Source organism: Globicephala melas, chromosome 11 (assembly GCF_963455315.2).
Source record: "Globicephala melas chromosome 11, mGloMel1.2, whole genome shotgun sequence".
Lineage (NCBI taxonomy): Eukaryota > Metazoa > Chordata > Mammalia > Artiodactyla > Delphinidae > Globicephala > Globicephala melas.
This window is the reverse complement of record NC_083324.2, coordinates 82,930,353-82,951,035: the sequence shown is the minus strand read 5'-3', so window position 1 is coordinate 82,951,035 and position 20,683 is coordinate 82,930,353. Positions and strand designations below refer to the sequence as shown.

At 44.3% G+C, this 20,683-nt stretch overlaps 1 protein-coding gene and 1 non-coding gene across 5 annotated transcripts in view; both read right to left on the bottom strand.

Annotated features, from left to right (window-relative positions):
• RIPOR2 (RHO family interacting cell polarization regulator 2) overlaps positions 1 to 20,683 on the bottom strand; it is a 112,007-nt gene that overhangs the window by 67,658 nt on the left and 23,666 nt on the right. Inside the window, exon 1 of one of the 4 annotated variants that reach the window (XM_030881254.3) lies at positions 20,423 to 20,663. The exons of the other annotated variants lie outside the window; for them this stretch is intronic. The gene's annotated coding sequence lies outside the window, so the exon portion shown is untranslated. Of the gene's footprint in view, positions 1 to 20,422; positions 20,664 to 20,683 lie in introns of those variants that run through there. 4 annotated transcript variants of the gene reach the window in all.
• LOC115866247 (U6 spliceosomal RNA) lies at positions 2,359 to 2,465 on the bottom strand. The gene has a single exon (XR_004044607.2). It is a non-coding gene; the product is annotated as a U6 spliceosomal RNA (small nuclear RNA).

Here is a 20,683-nt window from a genome sequence, read left to right as displayed (position 1 = left end):
TGCTCTCCTCTTTCTTCCTCTTTTATTCCCCTTCTAAGCAATGACAGCAGAGAACTGTGAAGCTATTTTAAGGGTCTGGCTGAACCATTTGAAGAGTAAAGAAGAAACGTTAATTGCACATCTACTCACTGGGACAGTCAGTTGTAGGAACTTCTCGATAATTGACACCATTTCAGCCTGAGGAAAATGAAAACTCTATTTCTTCTTCCATTCTGGTGGATCAAATAAATGCAGGGGGAAGCAGCTGGCCTCACGATAATTAGAAGAGAAATGACTCAGGACATAAAACTCGCTTAAATGTCAAGAGGGGTTAAATGGATTTTGACTAATGTTATAACTCATTTTAAAATGCAAAGTCTAGAACACTCGGAGACCCTCATTTGGTGCAAACTAGACATCAAAACAGGACCAACTGTTTCCTGGTTTGAAGGAAAAAGCATTTTGCACTTATTACCTAATTTTTTTTTAAACCTATTCAAAACCATGTACATCAAAAGGGAAAATTTCTTGGAAACATGGTCCTCATAGACAGCTTGGCTGGTCCTGCTGAGAAAAACATACACCCACCACAAATCCTCATTATTTGATCATCAGATTCAAAAACAACACTCCAGCATAGAAGAAAATGGTCCCATGCCTGGTGTTATCGACTCCTTCAGGCTTTTCTTGCATGTAGCCTGTTTACCCCTAGAGCTTGGCAACTCATTTCTAGCTAATGGTGATTGTGGCTTCTTTACTTCAAAACAGCAACGAAATGACACTGACATCTTCTATTGTTATTTGACTTTACTGAAATTACCATTCTTATAAGCTCATAGTTTTAATCATTTTCACTAGAATGGAGCTACAACTTTGGACATCTTAAAGAGAAAAAAAATCCTTAGGTCCTGGAAGGATGTACCCAACAGTGTGCTGGGAAGCATAATCATGTACCATGTACCTTGCCCAGCATGGGTGACCAACACTGGTATTCATTTGCGGGCATGAGAGTCAGGTAGAAAATAGAATTGAACCTTATAATTAAGCTACATGGTACAGTTCATCTCAGAGAAAGGAGAAGAAATTATCTTAAAGCTTTTCAGATATGGCCTACATAATCAAACAAATAGATTCTTCTTATGGTCAATTAATTTATTTCTGGCCATCCGAGCAATTAAATTGAATTGATGGAGGACTGACAATTTTATGTGATGGCAAGTATAGCTAAAGATACAGACTCAATTATGGTAATGTCATTTGATCACAGCCTTTGTTTGCACTAGGAGGTTACAGTTAAGCCCTTGCTTAGGTAAAGCAATGGACTTAAAACTAAGGCAGTCTTTTCAAAGTCAAGTTACACTTGTCATTTTATTCCTGTTGTTATGACAACACTTTTAAAAGCAGCACTTCAAACGCTTAGCATTCAGACATCTTATTATAGACTTGAATATAATATATGAGGGTATAAAGTGCAGCTCGTAGGGGTTTTAAAGGGACCAAGGGACGCAGGGTTAGAACACCTGGATGCCTTCTCAGCTTTGGCCCCTGGAGCTCCTTAACTTGGCTTTTTCTACTAAAAAAAAAAGAAGAAGAAGTGAGGGCTCATCCAGAGGAGGGAAGATGAAAGGATTTATGTGGGAAGATATGCATTATTATTCACAGTCTCTGTTCTGATTCTCTTGATTACAGCCTGCGTCACGCAGTTTTTAGAAGTCTGTAAATGACAGCATGTGCCGATCACCTTCGGGTGCTTATTGTTAGCTATGGTATGATTCACTTATGTAACTGTAACTTTATAGAAAGACTTCTCATAACGCAGACTTATGATGAAAATTAATAATCGATATTGGGAGCCTGGGATTGACACATATACATTATTGGTACTATGTATAAAATAGACAACTGATGGGAACACACTGTATAGCACAGGGAACTCTACCTAATGCACTGTGGCAACCTAAATAGGAGGGATGTCCGAAAGGGAGGGGATATCTGTATGTGTATGGCTGATTCATTTAGTTGTGCAGTGGAGGCTAACACAACATTGTAACCATACTCCAATAAAAATTAATTTTAAAAAATCGATAAAGGGATAGTGGTATTGGAGTCAATCTACTACATGAAGCAATGACCTGCTGTGTTTGCACTACAGTCTGATAAAAGCACAAAAATGTTTGTTAAATCTTACGTTGTAAGTTTTTCAACTGAAGTATAGTTGATTTATTAAAATCTTGTGTTCGTTTCAGGTGTACAGCAACGTGATTCAATTATACATATATTTTTTCAGATTATTTTCCGTTATGTTATTACAAGATATTGAATATAGTTCCCTGTGTTATACAGTAAATCTTTATTGCTTATCTATTTTATGTATAATAGAAAAATACAGAACGCTTCACAAATTTGCGTGTGATCCTTGCACAGGGGCCGCGCTAATCTTCTCAGTCTTGTTCCAATTTTAGTATATGTGTTGCCGAAGTGAGCACTAATTTTTTGTTGTTGTTTTTTAAGAAACATACAAATAAAAAAATGTTTTTATTAAGGAAATGAGCTAGTTGAAGGCTGGTACTTTCCAATCATTATGTACTAACAGGGGGACACTTATCTGTCTTGTTAATTCTCTCTGCCTTCAAGTAAATTTCTCTGATAATTTTACCTTGGTCTCCTTCGACCTGTGGCGTTCTGTCTGAAGTCACGTGAATTATTACCAAACGAAGTAGAGGTGATAAAAAAAGGAGGATGCAAACGATAACATTTCAGAAAAACTCAGTGTCAGAAAGTTACTCTGTGGTTCGAATAGAATAAGGCTGTATATGAACGTGCCATCACATGCCAGCAGTTTCAAAGCTGAGTGGTTTCCCAGGGGCCTGTACACGTGTTCTCTGAATGGTAATTTTAGCAAATTAAACTGCTATAATAGGGATAGTGGTTTCATTACTGGTCCTTGCTGCTGCATACCAAGAAGGTGGTCATATTAACAACATCTGCTGCGTTATTTTTGTTTGCCAAAATCAAATAATTTATAATCAGAATGCAAAGCAGTTAGGTATAGCGATGTGCAAATACCTAGATTATCAACAAAGCAGAATTATGTTCCTTTTTATGGTACACCAAGGGCGTAAAATAATTTCTTACTATCCCTTGCTCTGTCCAGAGGATTTGAAGCTGTAGAAACAGGAATGAAGCAAAAAGTCCATTTAATCCTTAGCTTAAAGTACAATTTAGTGCAAAGAAAGAACAAATGTTTATGGATCCCACACTGGACCCATCAACATATGGCAAATTCCCAACAGCAAAGACAAAAGAATACATTACGGGCTTATTTGTACACATGTGAAATGCCATATTACTTGGATTCTGAGCCCAAAGGCACTGTCAGGATGCTTCCCCTCTCAGATGCCCACATAACTCCTAAAATCACACCAAGCTCCCACTCAGCTAGCAAATTAACTTCTGCTCTTAGCTGTCTGTGACCCTTTGCCCATTCATGCCCTTAGCCAATCTACCTAGAGGGGAGTCAGATCCATTTTTATAAAGCAGGAAAAAGAGGGGTTGGAAGACTTTTCCCAAGACAACCTGTCTCCCCTACCACACCACTCCATCACCTGACTCTCACCAGTTTCAACCCTGTTCTAGGCCATTCCCTGTGCATTCACTCCATCCTCTGGGTCACAGTAGAATTGTTTGAAGGGATACTTTCTATCTTCTGGGACTCAAATCTCACTCTGAAATGCTTGGCTTTCTTTTGGCTCTGTGTTTTAAATTTTGTCTCTGGTTCACTAGTGAGAAAGTGGTTTTTATCCATTTTCTTGCGTCCTTAGCCACTGTCTCCACCACCCCACCCATCTGGTCAGCCTGGGCGAAGTTATGAAAAGTAGAGTGACAGCGAGTGATTCTCTGGTCAGCCTGGGAGAAATAAAGCAGGTAACAGGCTTTCTCTGGACAGATCTCAGGGCTTCAGACTCCTACTCATCAAATCATTTATTCATGGGAAAAAAGGGAGGAGAAAGGACAAGAGACTCAAAAGACATACCATCTTGATGCAATGTGTGGACCCTGTTTTAATCATGATGACAAACCTAATGAAAAAAGTCTTTTTTTTTTTTTTTTTGTGGTACGCGGGCCTCTCACTGCTGTGGCCTCTCCCGTTGCAGAGCACAGGCTCCGGACGCACAGGCTCAGCGGCCATGGCTCACAGGCCCAGCCGCTCCACGGCATGAGGAATCTTCCTGGAGCGGGGCACGAACCCGTGTCCCCTGCATCGGCAGGCAGACTCTCAACCACTGTGCCACTAGGGAAGCCTGAAAAAAGTCATTTTTGAGACACTTGGGACATTTTAATATGGATTAGATATTAGACGATACTAAGGAAATATCGCTCATTTTGTTAGGTGCAAAATGGAATTAGGATCATGCAGGAAAATGTCCACACTTTTGAGATGCCCATGGAAGCTTGTAGGAGTGAAATGACATACGGTCTAGATTTACTTTAAGATGCTTTAATAACAACAATAACAAAAGGGATGGATGAAGCAAGTGTGGAAAATTCTTGACAATCATTCTACTCGGTGATGGGTTTTTAGGAATTTGTTATCCCATTTTCTTTATTTACATGCATATTTGAACATTTTAATTTATTGGATGTCTACTGGCCCAGTGCTGATATAAGAAGGCAAGCCCAAATAGTGTATGGGTGTCAGGGCCCGCATCTAGCATGAAGCAAGCAAGTATAGTGTTGGAGACAGTAATCCTTAACTTTCACCCGCTTTATGGAGCACTTTAGAACTCAGTGAAGGTAAGAATGGGAGATGCAGGATGAAAGCAATACATGATAATCCCTGTCCTCCTCGAATCTCGGTGTGGGTAAAGATGAGGTCATAGAGAAGGGAAATTTGTCTGTTTTCTCTCGAAGGAGAGGGAGATTTGGTTTAGCCTTTTTCCTTGGTGAGTCGACCCAATCCCACTTGGAAGCAAACAAGAAGCCTATCATTTGACCACATTGGTGGTCAAATTAACTGGCTTTAAGAATTTCCAGATCCACCTAATTTTCCATTCCTCCCAGACCAACATCTGTGTAAACACAGAAACCCCCAAACTGGGACCATCACTCTTAGACATGGAGCAGATTAACAGGGAAAGGAACTGTGTCGTCAGGGGGCCTCAGATTTTGCCTCCGTCCTCTGGCTTGTAGGAAGAAGCTCGCGGGAATATCCTGAGGCTTTCATCATGGACAAGGGCACAGAGGGGTCTAAGGCCGTCAGGACTTGAGAAACAAACGCATACTGTGAACAAACTGGCAGCACTGAGCTTAGGAGCATTACTCATGCAAAAATGAAAAGATGAAATAATCTGTGTAGGGAAGTTAGGTGTTCAAGCCAATTGACAGAGGCCTTATCCACCATATGGAGCACCCAAAGAATTTAGTACCTCATGCTAAATTTAGAAGATTTTGGAACAGGTGACCCTTTGGGGAATAAAAATAAACAGAATGGTGCATCTTTTGGTGGCCACACAGCTGTCTGTAGTATGACCTAATGAGGAGACTCATAATAACATTTCATGTTCGCAGATTGCTCTTTTCCAAATGTTTTGACATCTATATCCTGACAGCAACCCTGTAAATTAGGTAGGACAATTACCATGATTCCTAGGTAAGGCAATTGACCTGTAGACAACTGTTCCAACAAGGCTGTTGGCAGAACCAGAACTAGCATTGGAGTTTCTGCCACCCACATGTGGCCTTGCTTCTACTCATCTCTATTTTCCTTTAGCTGAGAAAGCAGAATTCCTCCTCTAGTTTTATTTGCCTGTTTCTTTTTCTTTTCTTTTTTTTAAAGTTTGGCCGCGCTGCGTGGCTTGCAGGATCTTAGTTTCCCGACCAGGGACTGAACCCACACCCTTGGCAGTGAGAGCGCAGAGTCCTAACCACTGGACCGCCAGGGAATTCCCTTCTTTGCCTGCTTCTTAATGTGACTTTCCTTCAATTGGAGTGGAGGGTCACCAGTACTCAGAATGCCCTGTGGCCCCGAAGACGTCACTAATCAGGTCTGATCAGGTGCTCAGAGGGTTCAGGAACAATTGATCTTTGTCTCACTGTCACTCTCCTTGCTTTTTATTTTCTTATTCCATAACCTTTCCCCACAATGAGATGCTCATTGTAACATAGTATAACATAGTATAACAATAACAGCATTTTAGATTCAACAAAAATAAATGGGTAATCCTTGCTATTCAGGAGTAATGCCTTGTACCTTAAACTCTTGTGGCTAAATCCAGAAAGTTCAGTTTTGACTAAACCCAGAACTGAATTATTGGGTTTATTTGAAGATATTTACCACATTAAAATAAATATTTAACCTATATCTCAGCCTCTGCACCTTCCTATTGATATAACTATCAATAACATCTAGAAAGAGCCTAATATAATTTACAGAGTCTCAAACCTGGCTGTGTATTAGAAGTTCCTGGAGAGCTTTTTAAAAATGTGATTGTTGGGCTTCCCTGGTGGCGCAGTGGTTGAGAATCCGCCTGCCGATGCAGGGGACACGGGTTTGTGCTCCGGTCCGGGAAGATCCCACATGCTGCAGAGCGGCTGGGCCCGTGAGCCATGGCCGCTGAGCCTGCACGTCCGGAGCCTGTCCCCGGCAACGGGAGAGGCCACAACAGTGAGAGGCCCGTGTACCGCAAAAAAAAAAAAAAAAAAAAAAAGTGATTGTCTGAGCCTCATCCCCAGAGACTTTGTTTTAATTGATCTGGGGTGGAGCCTTGCCAGAGATACTTAAAACAATCTTCCCAGGGTTTAATTTTTCTCTGCGCACACAGTATACCATAATCTTGGTCACATCTGCCTTCCATTCTTTCAATATGTAAAAAATTGAGTCACGATTAATGTTCTTTAGTCACTTGATTCCAACTCCACTACAAGAAATATTTGAAAAAGGCACTGTAGTCTTTACCAGAAACACAGGACAAAATTGTCTCTCTTATTTAGTGGCAAAAAGGAATGGCTCTGAGAAGCTTAGGATTTAAAAGAAAAAACTTTTCCACTGTTGTAAAGACTCAAAAGTAACTGCCTATCAGGACTGGAACTCATGGTCCTCTAATCTTCTGCTTTCCAATTGTGTGCTGACAAAGCAAGTGAGCCTTGCGTCTCAGGGCTGCTGAGACCAAAGAATTCACCCTGCCTGGGTTTGTGGCCCGGCAGTACCACTTTATATTGTATAGCCTTGATGGGCTGCTTAACCTCTCCAGACCTTAATTGCCTCATCTGTAAAATTGGGAAAAGAACCAAACTCATAGTTTCCTGTGAAAATTAAATAGGTTACTGAATTAAAGTGCTTAGAACAGTGAATAGCATTTGCTATTCTTATCGTTAGGATGATGAGGATGTATTATCAAGTTGTCTCCAGTTTAACGAGGTCTGGATGGAGACTTCCTGTGCATCTCCCAGACGAGAAATCTTTCAAAGGAGGTTGATTTCCTGAGCTTTATAATTTACCTAGGATCTCATTTATAGTACTGTGCATTCTCAGGTGTCTTGAAAGTCGAATTAGCTGAGCTAGGGTTCAATTGGAGAAACTATACAATATCTGCAGAGGGGGTAAAAAAATCGTTGATTCTTCCTAAATAAAAAAATGCAGTTGGCATTAAATATGGCACAAGATCCTAGGATATTTTACCACCAAGCAGGCATTTTTAAGAGTTGATTTTCTACGGTATGATTTGTGAGCTTTTCAGTGGACGCCCTCCGGACAACCAGCTGCTCTGAACATTTTCTTTTCTGAAGGGTGTCATTCACACTGTGTGTTTCTCAAACCTCATCCCAAGACTTCGGAACTGAAAGTACAGAGAACATTAAATGTGGGTGCTGAGTACAATCCAGTGGGATGAGCAGAATGTGGAATGTGAACTGGGCAATGTCTTTAAAAAAATGACATGCGGGCTTCCCTGGTGGCGCAGTGGTTGAGAGTCCGCCTGCCGATGCAGGGGACGGGGGTTCGTGCCCCGGTCCGGGAGGATCCCACGTGCCGCGGAGCGGCTGGGCCCGTGGGCCATGGCGGCTGGGCCTGCGCGTCCGGAGCCTGTGCTCCGCGACGGGAGAGGCCACGGCAGTGAGAGGCCCGCGTACCGCAAAAAAAAAAAAAAAAAAAAAAAAAAAATGACATGCATTCACGTAAGAATGTATTTTGATCCCTAGGAGGGACAAATTTTTCTCTGTACCAAAAATACACCATTTGGCAGGATGGGTTTATTGTTTCCGAGTCAGCAGTGTGGGTGTTCCAGCCCCAAGAGCAGATGCCCTCCAACTGTTCGGCTTGGGGTATTCAGGGTAAAGAGAAAAAGGGGGCAACAGTATGGACAGGTGGCTGGACACAGCCAGCCACTGCACCCCCTACCCTCCTGCCGCCTTCCAGAGCTGGATTTCAGACCATGCTGTGTGCCACAATTAATATTCTCAGTAGGGAAAGGCAGTATCAAATGTATCAGTTATGTTTCTGTTAGCACTTCCAGAGTCAAGGAAAATGGTTTAAGTGGGAGCATTTGTCTTAGTGAATGAGAATACACTTCAACTTAACACGTGTGTATATATGTTACGTATTTCCTGAGAGTCAGCTCAGAGGTAATGTCATGCCATCACAGCTCTAATTAATAGAGGGTCTTAAGTTAGACAGAATCTTAGAGATTGCTACAGTCAGCGTCTTTGTACACAACAGAGAGGAGCAGCAAGTAAGAGCAAGGGAGCAGCAGGATCCGGAAGCTTAAACACACACGTGCACACACAGACACCTCAAGTTGTGTGGTGTGTGGTTAGACCATCAGTCTGCAGTCACACAATTGGTGTGAATTTCCTCTTTGGAACAATGACCTCTGCTCAGTTTCCTCTTCTCTAAAATGGGGCTCATAATATTGACACCGCTAAGTTATTGTGAGGATTACGGGACATCGAGCCTGTAAAGTGTAACGCCAGGCACAGAGTATACACTCAGTAAAACAGATGCCTGCGACCACCACCACCATCATCATCAACATCAAGGTCAAGGATATAAAGACAAATGGCCTCACCTAAGCAATGAAAGTTTTATGTTTTTATGCTCTTCATTTTGCTAATCAGGTTGGTCTCACTGAAACCTAAGATCTCAAGTGCTGAATTCCGGCACTGCAATAAGATTATCATGAAGTTGCAACTCAATTGTCTGAGCCGGGCTCCCCTGTGAGAACATGTAGGCAGGGAGGAGTCACCCTCAACTCCTTCTGGTAACCTTGCCTGAAGACAAAAACCTGATTATGGCATGTAACTTTGCCTTAGAAAAGTTGAATCTCTCTTTTTTTTTGTCCAAAACAGAGCAATCGAAGGCCAACTATACCTATTTCTTTTTCTCTTCATGAAGTTTCCTTTGGTTGCTCCTTTTGGATCTTTAGGAGAACCTGATGGAGGGATAAGAAAATAAGAGTGAAGGTCGACGTGCAAAGTGTCGACTTTTGAACTTCACTGCAATGCTCTGGTTTAACGAGCTCAAATTAACCTCCTCTGTGTCAGTTCCCACATAAGACATTTCTTTTATAAGTCATTGCTGGGGTAATTGGCCCTCCGAGGAACTGCTGTATTTTGCATGTCCATCTTCCTGATAGCAGTAACTTCAGTGATAACCGAGTATGTATCCGTTTTGGTCTGGCTACAACGAAGCTCAGAGCAAAACTTGCTGCTTAATTGTAGCATAAACATTAATTTTTTTAAGTTAGAATACTGACTTTCTGAGCTCCTTCTTTTGATACTTATTCTCTTTTTTAATTGTGTATAATTGTAAACTGTCTAAAATGTTTGAAAAGTTATGGAGAATAATTTTTTTAATAAACTTTAACCAAGTCTTGTTCTTCTCCCAATTACCATAGATGAATTCCAAGAGGCTTTAACAGCTATCTATTGCTTGACAAAAATCACAAGGATATTTCCATCTGTGTCCACTCATCGTCCCATAATTTGTTGCAGCTGTTTGTTTCGGTTTTAGTTTTTGGAAGCCACTGGATCCCAGAGGTTCCAGACAATGAGGAAACTACCAATCATTATTATAAATCCCCCATAAATCTTGATAAATGAAATAATCATCATTCCCATTGAATTATTCCCATAAAAGAAATTTTACTCAGGCTAACATAGGGCCCATGAAGATAATTTCTCTTGCACTGATTTGAAAAATGGGCACTTCTGGAAAAGATCAAACAGGAGTTAAGGGCTTCCCTGGTGGCGCAGTGGTTGAGAGTCCGCCTGCCGATGCAGGGGACGCGGGTTCGTGCCCTGGTCCGGGAGGATCCCACGTGCCGCGGAGCGGCTGGGCCCGTGAGCCATGGCCACTGAGCTTGCGCGTCCGGAGCCTGTGCTCTGCAACGGGAGAGGCCGCAGTGGTGAGAGGCCTGCGTACCGCAAAAAAAAAAAAGAAAAAGAAAAAATACTTCTATTTAACAAACCAATGCAATTTTGCACATCACGCACACTGGTTACCGCTTTAAGTCTTTTCTGAGAGAGGGACAGAACGGTGAACCATGCATGGATTAACCAGCTCTGACACTATTCATTTCCTTCAACTGCAGGTAATTATCCTGTATAATTCTCCTATGCATAAATTAAACTGCATGAATTAACAATGATCTTGTTTTCCTACATTCAGTAATTAAGACAAAATTGAACAAGGGACACTTTACATGTGGGTATGGATTAGACAATAATCCTTCTAAAAGGGAAGGAATGACTCCTTTTTTCTCCCAAGTTTGCTTTTTCTCTATTTCCCTCCCCTTTTGTGGGGTTTTCAGATCGGAGGCATTGCGAAGGACAGTTGTTTGCATGAGGAAGGGGAAGGCTTGCCACTGACACACATCACTTATCAGGACGCATTGTCTACTCAGTGGAAAAGTGTCTGTTTCCCTGTGATAGGGTACCTCTCAGCACAGGCACACTGCTTACTTAGCGGGACTAATGAACCTTTTGGCTGGATGATGTGAACAAGCTTCTCAGTGATTACAATAAAGTCCTGAAGTGTCTCATTAATGCCTTGATATCAACTAAGACTCTCGACCTGAAAATTGCATGGACCATCTGAGTACTGAGTGACTAAGCCAAGTGATCTGGCAACCATAATCCAGCTCAGTTCTGTGCGAGAACTCAGGCTTCTGGAACATGCTACTAACCGGCAGTTATAGGAACTCTGAATCTGGGGGTCTTTGTATATTTACATCCATAGCTACAGCCCAGACTGATACCAGGCGGCCCAGATTTAAAACTGTACTCTGTCTTTACTAATTTCGCTGAACCTCAGTTCTCTCATCTATAAAGTACAGATGATAATAGTAATTACCTTGGGGTCACTGAGAGAATTCAGTGAATGAATACATGTGCCTGGCACATTGGAAATGCTATTAAATGATAGCTATTATTATTAATATTGTTATATAAAACATTTTATTTCGATTCGATGTTTCACTACAGAAGAGGGGCTTTATGTCAACATGCGATATGAGATACATGTGGACACATATGTAATTCAGAAATTGAGTTTATTTTTAAAAATTGCAATGGCTTCAGACTTCCCTGTGCCTTCATTCAGTATCACATAATTTACTTAAGGGGAGAAGATGCAAGGAACATCTTTTTTTTTTTTGCGGTACGCGGGCCTCTCACTGTTGTGGCCTCTCCCGTTGCGGAGCACAAGCTCCGGACGCCGCAGCTCAGCGGCCATGGCTCACGGGCCCAGCCGCTCCGCGGCATATGGGATCCTCCCGGACCGGGGCACGAACCCGCAGCCCCTGCATCGGCAGGCGGACGCTCAACCACTGCGCCACCAGGGAAGCCCGGGAACATCTTTTCTGCGCGCAGAAGCTACATGCAAGGTCCACCTGCACTTATTTCCCCCCAGGTAGACTGTAAAGGAGTGAGACTCACTCCTTAAATGAAAACTACACATTCTTTCAATTTTTTTTTTCAGTACCTCTAGCTTGATAACTGTATATTCACATATTTGAAAGCACCTTGAGTTAATGTAGCCCCTTAGCCTCTTCTTGCTTTGGCTGTTTTCTTCCATCAGTGGCAAAAGAGCCATTTTGCAATACTCAGAGCCAAAAAAAATTACATCTGGAAAATATATTAATGTGAAGAAACACACTTTGAGGATCTAAAAAAATAATAATAAATAACCCTTAAAAAAGAAACAGCACATGCCATTTCTATCCTATTTTCGGCCAAAGGCCATTTGACACAATTCAAAGGGCAAAGCTTTTTTAGGGATGTCATGGGAGCCTGCAAAGGGAGCAGTTCCTGACCTTTCTTATGTCATTATCGGGGCAGGTTTCCACTTGCAAAATACAGTGTCAAACTGACATCATTAGTCAGGTAGTAAGAGAAAACAGTCATGCTTCAGGCTCTCAATGAATTGGGCTTCAAATAGGCCATATTTTGGTGACTGAAGATGGTGGGCAGGCAGAACAAATCACCCCTCCCTCTCTCCAGCTTAACATTGATTTTGCTACAAAGGCCAGTTGAATGGATATTCTGGGGTGGCAGACGCCAAATGGGAGTGAGAACAGCTCAGCACTAACCCAGCCTCTTAGACATACTAAGAGGCACCGTGATTTTGGACAAGCCTTTTGTTTTGTTTCCTAATTGGTGAAACCAGGGACATTAACGTTCGTCCTGCAAACATCATGGGGTTCTCTGGTTGAGACGGGATAATGGATGTGATGAAAGTTGTTGAAGACTGCAAAAACCCGCAGAAATATAAGGTACTATGACTTAGACCAATGTATTATTATGTACCATTTCTGAGGGGACCTTGAACTTGAACTTCAGGAGCAGTAAACTTTGGGTATCAAGGAAGGAGGCATGTGCAAAAAAGAAGTGGTAGAAAAAAAAAGAAGAGCAGTCAGCCTGCTGGGGAGGAGGGCTAACACACTTCATTGTGTGTTAGTCTGGCTGTGTTTCATCTCTTTTTCTCCATCTCCTAAGTGGGTCCCAAATTTGACGACACTCCCCAAAGTAAAGATTTGCAGCGCATCTACCTGCCACACTGAGGCAATTCTACTTTCAAAAGAAGTTACCAGGCGTCTTGCTTATTCACACGTTGAATTAGCCAGTTTGAAATTCTTTCTCAATGCTACCAATTCCCCTTTTCCTAAATCCTCCCCCAATAAACCAACCAACAAACTGCTTCTGATACATATTTTAAGAATGAGTTTCTTAGGCCAATATTCTACAGCAAGAGAACGTGGGCTTTAGATTTGGTTATTCTACTACTGACAACTGTCACACTATTTACCTCACAGTGAAGAAATCTGATAGGAATAACACAAGATTGTGGTTTTAATTGACTTTTTTTTCCTGCATCCGACAGCATGGACCAATCCAGTTATTTATTGCTGCGTGACAAATCATCCCCAAATTCAGTGGCCTAAAACAACAAGAGTGAGTCAGGCGTTGGGAAGGGCTCTGCTGGACAGTCTGGCTCAAGGTCTACCATGCAGTCAGATGGTGGCTGGACATGGAGCAGTAGGGACCAGAGAAGCTGGGTACTGGCCAGGCATCTCTCTCTCTCCTTGTGATGCCAGGCCTCTCCATGTGGCTGGTTAGTTTGGGCTTCCTCACAGCATGGCAGCCTCAGGATAGTCAGATAGCTTACGTGGCGGCTGATAGCTTCAAGAGCTAATAAGAAGCTGGGTTATCTTTTGTGATCTAGCCTTAGAAGTCACATTCCCTATTAGTCCAGAGAGTCAGGTTTTTGAGCGGAGAAACAAAGGCCTCATTTCTCAATGGGAAGAGTATCAAAGTCACTGTGTAGGAAGGCCTGTAGGGTGGAAGATACTGTTGAGGCCACCTTTGGAAAATATAGTCTGCCATATAGACTGACTATAAAGTTGAGATAAGTTGTAGAATGTCAATAATTATCCCTGATACTGATACTTACATACAATCTCTCCTTACTACCACCCTGCCAGCGATAGCTAATAGATCAGATAGTAACTTCTAGTTCGGTAAAACAGGCAACTATTCTGATGCCTTCTCTTCCCCTCCCCCTTGTGCCTTAATGACTTAATAACACTTGTTAAACTTCCTAAAAATCTCAGGCATCCGATTCTGTTCTGCCATATTTACATGCCTCCGTCCCTCAGGGCACTGTGCATATACACCTGTGGCCCCCCGGGCTCCCCATGTGCTCCCACGACAGCTGCACTGGATAGGAGTGATTGGCATTCAGCATCATTCCAACCCCATCTCGGTGCCTTCTAGTACCGAAGCCCAGAAGCTGAAAACACTTTTGAGAATCCCCTGCAGCTCGGATTACGCACATGATGCAGGGGGTCTCCACCAGGGGTACTTGCCACAAGATTTGATGGGGAGGCTGTGGGTATTGGTTTCCTACGGCTGTTTTAACAAATTGCTACAAATTTAGTGGCATAAGGTGACACACATCTACTAGCTTACAGTTCAGGAGGTCAGAAGTCTGAAATGGGTCTCACAGATGTGTTCCCGTCTGGAGATTCCAGGGGAGAATCCACTTCCTTGCTTTTTCTAGCTTCTAGAGGTCACCCACATTTCTTCTCTTGGTGCCTCTTGCTCCACCTTCTAAGTCAGCAATGTTGCATCTCTCTGACCCTTCCTGCATAGTCATATGACCATAGCTGGGACAGGTTCTCTGCTTCTACGGACTGATGAAATGAGCCTGGGCCCACCTGGAGAATCCAGGATGATCCTAAGGTGCCTGACTTTATCATATTTGCGACGTTCCTTTTGCCATGTAAGGTAATCTCTTCATTCACAGGTTTCAGGGATTAGGATATCTTTTGGGAGGGGGTGACGACACATTATTTTGCCTGCTATGCTATACTTCTGCCTTTTCTGTTGTCACCACTGGCAACCACCTTCATGGACTGTCTGGCTTTCCTGTGGTGCCTTCCTGGCTGGCTGTTTCCTGATGGTGGCAGTGGCAGCCTCATTCTGGAGACAGTAGCTTCCTAAATCAGCAGGCAGCATCTTGATTATTGATCAGGCAGTGACTCCATTACAACACGACTTTCAAAGTTGTTACAGAAAGCTTGACCTAGGGTGTGTTTCCCTGGCCTTCCTGACCTGACAATTCCATAAGTCATTTTATGTCCTTTCTGCTGAGTGGGTTCTGAACCCCGACGCATGTTCTCAGTGCTATATCCCTGTGTGTGTCTATCTCTCTCTTTTCTAAGCTCCACATATTTCTGAACCATCACCAAGACAACACTAAATTATATTACAATTTCGGAAGATACGGATCATTTCAAAGTGGCTAAAATGCTGCTAAATAACTTTATAAATGAAAAGTATGGCACTGCTGTTCACGGGTTACCTGGTAGTTATACAGGAATCTTCATTTAGGGAAGTTAACCTTGAACCTCCATATATCAGCAGGGTCACATTAATTAGAAGGTAGACTGTTACAGTTAAGGCCAAGACCAAGTCACTCCGGGCCTTCATATATAGCAAAAGGTAGGGAAAGCAAATGCTGTACTGGGAATAACCTCTCAGGAGCTGCACTAGCTCCAGGAAACTGTCACTTTGGATTTATTCCCCCTATTATGGGAAGGAAAAACCGTGTGCCCTTTGTGTTCATCTGTATTACTTTTGTATTTGTGAGGTACCCTCCCCCCCACCCCGCTCTTGCCTCTCTTCCAAAAGTCCTCCCAGAAAACAAAGACAGAAGGGGACCAGCTTGAAGAGAATGGAGTCATTGTTCCTTCAGGTCCTTCCTGAACAATTTGTTTGAGAAGGAATAGATCACTTCCAGTGCTAGAGGTGAAAGCCACAGCATTAAACCCCAAAGACAAGTGACTTTATTATACAAGAGTTACAGGACATTGTTCTGTACACAGGTTGTTTTGTGGGACGGGCATCGCCAGCCTCGTTTTAGCACCATCACCATTATTTAATAGCCTTATTTCATAATCGTGCCCATCTGACCTTTGCCAGGCACACCGCCTCACTATCCTGAACTTTCCTACCTTCAGTCTTGATCTTAAATCTAGGTCACAGGCAACGAATTCACATTTGATGCCTATGATTTGCTAGGCAGCACGCAAGCCCTGAGGATCCAGGAAGGAACAAAATAGACCCTCTGTGCCCTCAGGGAGCTCACCGTCTTCCTAGTCTTATCTGGTGAGTCTTCCCTTTTCCCTTCCATTTATCTGTAATCTTACCATAGGCACGGATGAAATCTTCACTGGCTACTTCAATCACAGCCTTCCTCTCCTTCCTCTGACCTCTCACAGCCCATTTCTAGGGTGACCAAACCGGAATCCTTCTGAGTGAAAGGGGTGCTATTAATAATTATGCTGCAACAACAGATGTACACAGGGCAAACCAAGACATGTGTGGACAGCACTCTGTCCAACACAGTTGGGCTCTTCCTCCTTCCCTACCAGACTGTGCACTTCCTAGAAGGTATAATCAATATCTTACACTTTCATATTGAATAAAAAATCTAACTTTGGCCAGATCCCAGTACTCCCTTAAATTACAAAACACTGAGGACTTGGACTTCTAATGCACCTCAGAAATAAAAATACTTGTTAATCATTTTATTATATTTTTGAATGCTAAATGGTGTGAAAAACATTCCCTTTGTCTAAGACTCTGCCCTCCTTGGTCTGGCAGAGAGCTCGTTTTGATCTTATGAAATACAACATAGAAATATTGCACCTCATTTGCTTTCACTGTTGAAAAGAAATCTAATTTTCTTTTTTAATTAGTGTGATAGACATGTGAAAACATTCATCTCCTCCACGCAGTGCTCATCAGTGTCATGTAAACCTTGCACACTAGACAATAAGTCAGAGTGGCTTCTTTTCTTGATGGTGTCCAGGGAGGGCACCCCAGCATTGGGCCATGTGTAAAATGATCTTTTCTACATAGCCGGCCACATTCTGAGAAAAACATCTATTATTATTTGGGAATACTTCCAACTAAGGTGGGATTAGTGTACAGTGACCAAAAAACAAAACCAAAACAAAACGAAAAACCCAACAACAACAAACCTTGGCCATTCAGCCAGAGAGGAGCTCGGTGGCCTCAGAGGGCAGATAGGAAGAGGGAGGAGGACGTGTGGGTGTTTCGATATTAATTCATTCAAGATCTGTGCATGGAGTGCTTTTGTTTAGTTGAATCGGCTGGAAGGCCTCCACATGCACAATGGGGAGGTTTTCATTTTCAGGGGGAAAATGTTGTGCGGAGAAACTGTCTAGAAGGATATGATTTTGAAAGCGGAGAGGAATGAAGCCAAAGGAGGGTTCCCTCCAGATGAAAAGGCACATAGTCATAATCGTTCCCCTTTGTTGACGGGATCTTTCAAATAATCACTGTGGGGTGTTTACACGACAACTGCTTTACGGAGCCATCCCGTGTCTAGGTTTGCCTTTGGGGAACCAATTATGTGCTGCTGGCCTATCTGTACCTCCTCTCCCCACCCCCAGCCCCGCTTCCCTTGCTTCACTGTCTGTTTTCAGCTGGTATTCTTTTCTGGTTGAATGGCCACAAACACAAGCTGTCTATCTCCTCCAGCTCGTGGAGTTCAGCTTGGCAGATGAAAATAACCTTGGTAGAGGAGCTGTTCAGAAGCACGAGGCCCTGCCCATGGCCACCAGGGCAGAGAAAGCCCAAGTGGAAAGTCAAATCTGCCATTGCCCAGAGGAGCACCTACTGCATAAACAAAATGGACTTTCACTTTACCGCCACCTCCTCCCAAGAAAAGGAAGAAACTGGTTTTAGACTTCTGACTTCTTTGCAGAATAGAAACAAGACAGCATTTTATCTTTTTTCCCCAAGCCATTGAATGAAATGAACAGTAAAAATAAAACACAGGTTTGCAAACGCTTCAACCCCAGGGACTGTTGTTTGCCTGATTCCACGATTTAATGTGAAATGTGCAGGCTGTGCTGCCCACCCTCCAGAACTGCCTTTGTCTGTGTTTTAGTCTCTTGACACCATGGGGTGAGCCAATAATCTGTGAATTAACCCAAAATATAGCAGAGAAGTGACTTGGTTATATTCAGAAGTGAGCATGTGGTTGGTATCACAGCTGGGCTGTGGGGTTTAACTACACTAGGGATGTATCCATTCAGCAACCTCAGACTTAGGGCAGGACACCTGGCCGTTTGGGCAGGACACCTGGCCGTCATGGGCAGGGCCCCAAGTCAATGGACTTCAATACTAAAGAGTAGAATTTGATATGAGTTTAGCTACCAACACCTGTAGATATAAATATCTCCTTCCCAGGTCCCTTGGTTTCTCCAGGTCACCCTTGAAAAGGGATGGGTCCCTTTTCTGCTGGAAATAATTTGACTTTGCAGTCAACAAAAAGAAAGAGAGCCATCGCTGGCGCTTGTGTTCGGGTACTCAGAATTTTGTGCAAGTCCCTAGTGCAGGCTTTTATTAGCTTTTCCTCGCTCTAGCTTGGTATTCCTTTATATTTATACATAAGATAAAATATTTAAAGCAGAAATCTCACACTGGATTGGCAGAGGAAGAGAGAAGCAGCACCCATTGGGGGCCTTTCGGAAAAGCAACATATGCAGTACGTTTTTGCTCAACAGATTCTCCAGTATTCAGGTTTTCAGATGCTTGGATGCAGCAGATTTTGGGGCAAGTGTATCACCTTCCTGGGGAAGAGACAGGATTAGGCAGTATCTCTACTGAAGGGGGAGCTGGGCACAAGAGGCTGAGCCTGAGGGCTGGGCTACCAGGGATGGTGAAAAGCAGGGAGGCCCTTTCCTCTAGTGGCTGTTACCCTGACTAGACACACCCCTGCAATTTGTTCCTACAGAAGGTTAGCCACTGGCTGCTTCCTAATTAACCACTGGAGAGTAGCCCGATGATGCTCCTTCTTGAAGAGTTCACAGCTGACATCCCTTGCTTGGAACAGCAGCTAAAACAGTCTGATGGAGACACAATGGGGGGGGGGGATTAGAGGGAAAACTCAGAGGCTGGTTCAAAAAGGCTGGAGGAGGAAGAGGAAGAGGGGAAATAGGTGAATAGGAATATCCTGGGGTGGGGGTGGGTAGGAGAAGAGGAACATTCTCAGAGCCAGATAACGCTGATAGAAAACAAAAACGAAGAAGTGATCACGTGTCAGATAACAAAGGGGCAAATGCTCACAGAAGATGCCCAGTCCCATACGGAGCGCCAAGTACAATCTCTTTGGGAATGGGGGCGACGATTAGTCCCAGTCCTAGAACTTCAACCAACTGCATGGCTGTGAGCGTGGAGGAAGTGGAGAGCAGGGAGGAAAGACGGACCCAACATGTTTTCCAAGACAATCATGATTGTTTCCCCCGGACCAAAAGCTTAAACGTTTCCTCTCCGTCACTCGAGCAACACGTTGGTATCTTCAGGATAAGAACCTTCCACGCTGCCAACATCCCCTCTGCACCACTCCCGCCCCTCCCCCCAACAAAATCCGCCCGGTTATCTTGCTTTTCCACTTGCTCTCTTGCTCCTGCGGGAGCTGTCACTTTGCACGAGGGGCTGGCACAGCGCTTCTGCCACCTTAACATCTGCATGGCTTCCGCTTGTCTAATTTCCAGCAGCACCTACTCCCTTCTAACATGAGGTTCTCTATCCGTTCCCCACTACCCTGGGGGAGGGGGATAGGAGGTTACAGTCTCAAGGTAACAGAGTTGCAGATGCTTCTCTTCTCTAGACCATCTCCCAAGCCACAGAAACTTGCAGGGGTGCTCCGGTCCTCAGGTGCATCATCACCTACCCCACTCCCACTCTCCACCCCCGTTTTTCCAGACACTGGTGGGCATCAATGCAACAAATTTCTCCTTCTTGCCCTTCCTCCCAATTCTCATCCCCCCACCCCGTCACCCCACATTGCCAATTTGTAATTCAGACACGCGGGGATGAGGCTGGTTCATTGCCAAGCTGAATCCGGGCAGCCTGGGGGCAAGTTGGGACCCCAGAGACTGCGATCTGGACTCCCCGTGGGCGCTGAGAGTGCCGGAAGTCGTTCGGTGGCAGCCGGCAGCTCAGGACCCGCATCCCGGGACGCTCTCCGCGCCCCCCCGCCCCGCCACCGCCCGCCCCAGAGCACCTAACGTCCGGCCACGCGTGTCCTAGCCCCAGAGATGCTCCAGCCGCCGGGCACTGCCGGGGGCCCCTTACCATCTTCTGGGCCGGTCCCTCCACTCTCCTGGGCATCCCTCGGTTCTGACTGCAAAAGTGCTTGTGCCCTGCACCGCTCGGCAACTTCGCGTCTCTACCCTGTGGGCATCAGAGACCCGAACCCTCCCAGACGGAGGAAGCCGAGGACGCCCCAGTCCCAACGGCTCCTTAACAGGCAACACTCATGCAAGCCGAGGACACCCTCGCCACACAGACCTCACTCGGGTTGTCAGCAAAATCAAGCAAAAAAGAACAAATAAAAAGGTGCTCATACCTAAAGACGAAGGCTCCTTGTCATGACAGGAGGACACTTGAGGTCTCCGGCTTAGAATAACAGCCTCCGTGCCAATGCAATGACCCGGGCCGCCCGCACCTCCGGCTTTGCAGCTACCCTGAGCGCGCTCACTCGGGTGAAGGGACAAAGGGTCGCGGGAAGCAGTCGGGTCCCCGCGTCCAGGCCCCGGCGCCAGCGGCCCTCCCGCGTCAGCTACCGGCAGCTGCGGCGCGGGCTGAAGTTGCGGGGCTGGCAGCGCGT